The sequence below is a fragment of the Palaemon carinicauda genome, chromosome 3, assembly GCF_036898095.1.
Source record: "Palaemon carinicauda isolate YSFRI2023 chromosome 3, ASM3689809v2, whole genome shotgun sequence".
In the NCBI taxonomy this organism is placed as follows: domain Eukaryota; kingdom Metazoa; phylum Arthropoda; class Malacostraca; order Decapoda; family Palaemonidae; genus Palaemon; species Palaemon carinicauda.
This window is the reverse complement of record NC_090727.1, coordinates 49,421,788-49,426,787: the sequence shown is the minus strand read 5'-3', so window position 1 is coordinate 49,426,787 and position 5,000 is coordinate 49,421,788. Positions and strand designations below refer to the sequence as shown.

The 5,000-nt window shown below is 25.2% G+C and overlaps 2 protein-coding genes across 2 annotated transcripts in view; one reads left to right on the top strand and one right to left on the bottom strand.

Moving 5' to 3' along the window:
- LOC137638285 (uncharacterized) overlaps nt 1-5,000 on the bottom strand; it is a 302,371-nt gene that overhangs the window by 13,860 nt on the left and 283,511 nt on the right. The gene's annotated exons all lie outside the window — the stretch shown is intronic.
- LOC137638287 (uncharacterized) overlaps nt 1-5,000 on the top strand; it is a 378,186-nt gene that overhangs the window by 309,116 nt on the left and 64,070 nt on the right. The gene's annotated exons all lie outside the window — the stretch shown is intronic.

The following is a 5,000-nucleotide window of genomic DNA, read 5'->3' as shown; positions in this document are numbered from 1 at the left end:
TATGTATATATATATATATATATTTATGTATATATATATATATATATATATATATATATATATATATATATATATATATCTATATATTTCTATTTATATAATTATATATATATATATATATATATATATATATATATATATATATATATATATATATATATATAGATATTCATATATATATTCATATACATATCTATCTATCTATATATATATATATATATATATATATAAATATATATATGAATATATGTGTATGTATATATATTTATATATATACTCATATATATATATTCATATATATGTATATATATATATATATATATATATATATATATATATATATATATATATATATATATATATATATATTACAGATGTAATCTTCCTCAGCACGAGGATAAGTCAATATATAGTAGTCTACATAAGGAAAATTGAAAGTTGTGTATATGTAGAAATGCTCAACAGTTTCGTCCGCCAATGGACCTCTTCTTGGAGCGTTTATTATACAAAGAAATATTACACACGTTTGTACATATAGGAAAGGCTTCAAATCATAAAAAAAAAAAAAGATATAATTATACTATTACTACCCAACAGGCAAAAGTCACTTAACATGGGGATAAAACTAGTAAAAGTTGAAATTACAAATTAACATGAAAACAAGTAATGGAATGTTTGACAAGCACCCAAGTAAATAAAACAAGCCAAAAAAGAAAGAACTATTGAAAAACATTTTCAAGTTTGTATTGACACTTTATACTATGTAAGATAAAAGGATCCCATTTATATATGCCTGGAGATAAATTAAAATTCTTATTCCTACTATAAAATATACATGCTGATTCAATGACATTCCTCTCTATAAAATCAGTATTCTTGAACAAAATTTGTGACTGTTGCCAATCTACTGGATAACTATATATATTATTATGTATACAAATGGCATTACTTTTGTTGTTTGTTCTTATATTATACTTATGGTTTAAAATTCGCTTATCTAATGATTTTCCAGATTGTCCAATATAAAAATGTCCACATAAACATGGTATCTTATAAACTATACCCTCATCGCTGTCAGGTGTGTTGCAAATCAGATTTCTGCCAATAGTATTGCGATAAGAAAATGCAGTATAAATCCCCAACAATCTAAGAGGAGCGATTACAGACTCAAAATTGGGATGGTATGGTAGGGACAGAAAATTAGTTTTACTTATCATATTCCTTTGGGGCGAATAAAAAGATTTTCTTGCAAGTGCCAGGCTTTTGTCTATGTCTTGTGTGCTAAAATTATTTTGAAAACCTATTTGATATATATTTCTGAATTCTTCGTCAATATATTCGGGACTGCAAATATTGAGGGCTCTTAGGAACATAGACCTTAATGCAGACAGCTTAACGTCTGATTTATGACATGAATAGTTATCTATTATAAGATTGTTGTTTGTGGGTTTTCTGTATATCTTGAATTTAAAATTAGAGGTCATAGTTGACCTTATGACTGTCACATCTAAAAATGAAATAGCACCATTGTCTTCTTTTTCGACGGTAAAAGTTATGGAGGGGACTAGATTATTGAGATCACTTAAAATTTTATGAATATCAGAGCAAGCTTTTAGTATAGCAAATACGTCGTCAACGTATCTCACCCAAAAAATGTCGTCTAATAAAATTGCTCTAGCTATTCGACTTTCAAAAAATTCCATATAAATATTCGATAAAACTGGTGACAAACAATTATCCATCTGCATTCCAAACTTTTGTCTGTAAAATCTCCCATTAAATGCAAAACTGGAATTTTTTGAAAGTCGAATAGCTAGAGCATTTTTATTAGACGACATTTTTTGGGTGAGATACGTTGACGACGTATTTGCTATACTAAAAGCTTGCTCTGATATTCATAAAATTTTAAGTGATCTCAATAATCTAGTCCCCTCCATAACTTTTACCGTCGAAAAAGAAGACAATGGTGCTATTTCATTTTTAGATGTGACAGTCATAAGGTCAACTATGACCTCTAATTTTAAATTCAAGATATACAGAAAACCCACAAACAACAATCTTATAATAGATAACTATTCATGTCATAAATCAGACGTTAAGCTGTCTGCATTAAGGTCTATGTTCCTAAGAGCCCTCAATATTTGCAGTCCCGAATATATTGACGAAGAATTCAGAAATATATATCAAATAGGTTTTCAAAATAATTTTAGCACACAAGACATAGACAAAAGCCTGGCACTTGCAAGAAAATCTTTTTATTCGCCCCAAAGGAATATGATAAGTAAAACTAATTTTCTGTCCCTACCATACCATCCCAATTTTGAGTCTGTAATCGCTCCTCTTAGATTGTTGGGGATTTATACTGCATTTTCTTATCGCAATACTATTGGCAGAAATCTGATTTGCAACACACCTGACAGCGATGAGGGTATAGTTTATAAGATACCATGTTTATGTGGACATTTTTATATTGGACAATCTGGAAAATCATTAGATAAGCGAATTTTAAACCATAAGTATAATATAAGAACAAACAACAAAAGTAATGCCATTTGTATACATAATAATATATATAGTTATCCAGTAGATTGGCAACAGTCACAAATTTTGTTCAAGAATACTGATTTTATAGAGAGGAATGTCATTGAATCAGCATGTATATTTTATAGTAGGAATAAGAATTTTAATTTATCTCCAGGCATATATAAATGGGATCCTTTTATCTTACATAGTATAAAGTGTCAATACAAACTTGAAAATGTTTTTCAATAGTTCTTTCTTTTTTGGCTTGTTTTATTTACTTGGGTGCTTGTCAAACATTCCATTACTTGTTTTCATGTTAATTTGTAATTTCAACTTTTACTAGTTTTATCCCCATGTTAAGTGACTTTTGCCTGTTGGGTAGTAATAGTATAATTATATCTTTTTTTTTTTTTTATGATTTGAAGCCTTTCCTGTATGTACAAACGTGTGTAATATTTCTTTGTATAATAAACGCTCCAAGAAGAGGTCCATTGGCGGACGAAACTGTTGAGCATTTCTACATATACACAACTTTCAATTTTCCTTATGTAGACTACTATATATATATATATATATATATATATATATATATATATATATATATATATACCTATACATGAATATATATGTGTATATATATATGAATATATATATATATATATATATATATATATATATGTATATATATATATATATATATATATATATATATATATATATATTCATAAATATATGTATAAATATATATATGTATATATATATATATATGTATATATATATGTGTGTATATATATACATATATATATATATATATATATATATATATATACATATATATATATACATATATATATATATATATATATATATATATATACATATATTTACCTAGATGTATATATATCTATATAAATATTCATACATATATATATACACACATATATATATATATATATATATATATATATATATACATATATATATATATATATATATATATATATATATATATTCATATGTATTCATATATATATATATATATATGTAAATATATATGTATATATATATATATATATATATATATATTTATATATATATATATATATATACATATATATATATATATATATTCATATATACAGTATATATAAACATATATATATATATATACATATATATATATATATATATTTATATATACATATTTACGTATATATGTACGGTATATATATGCATATATACATAATTATTTATATATATACATACACACACACACATATATATATATATGTATATATGAATATACATATATATATATATATATATATATATATATATATATATATATATATATATATATATATATATATATATATATACATATATATATATATATATATATATATATATATAATATGCATATATGTGTATATATATATATATCTATATATATGGTTATATATAAATATATATGTATATATAAAAATAAATATATATATATATATATATATATATATATATATATATAAGTAGGAATAAAATAGTCAATGCTGCTATCATCATCTTTATTCGGGAGCTTTCGACATAACTTATGTCATCTTCAGCCTATCTGCAATTATCATATGTAAAATTAATAAAATTAATAAAATCATCCTAAGTACATAGTTAGGAAGATACACTTTCATGAATTAATCAACTAGTTCTAAAATCAACCAATCAAGGAACATAAAACCTTAAAAAAAAAAAACTTATTACTCATAACTATATAAAAGACTTAATAACTAATATAACTAGTCACCCGCAGGAGATGATGACCACCCATCCAGACCAGCAACCCACAGACCACACGGATCAATGGGTCACTGGTAACTGAACAGGTAAGCCCTCATTCAAGCTGGGTTTTGTCTTAAAAATATATAAAGACTCCAAGATTCTCAGTTGGCTGACGTTACTATGTCTGTCCGTAATTTTGAAATTTTCAATAGAAATGGCATGACCAGATTTAAATGCATGGTCATAAATAGCGGAAATTGGTTTTTTACTTAACGGTATTTTGGTTCTTACCGATCTCCCCATGTGCTCCGAAATCCTACACTGAAGCTGTCTAGACGTGCTTCCAGTGTAGCACTCATTACAGAGTGCACATTGAAAAGTGTATATGACACCGGAACACAAGGGAGTAGGTAGACTCTCCTTATATTTAAACAGTGAGCCAACTGAGAACTTGTTAGTAAAAATTAATTTTAAATCTATGTGGGGATAACATTTCCCCACAACACTCATAACCTCTGTTCTTAGTCTCTCCGAAACATAACCATAGTACGGAAAGGAGACATATAACTTTTTCTTACTGACTGTTTGAATTGTTAAATTTTGACTGTAAACTTTATCTAAAAACTTCTTGACTTGATTATAATAGAGGTTCAGAGGGAACCCATTGGTAATAAAAAATGATTTTAGAAAATTTTCTTCCTCAT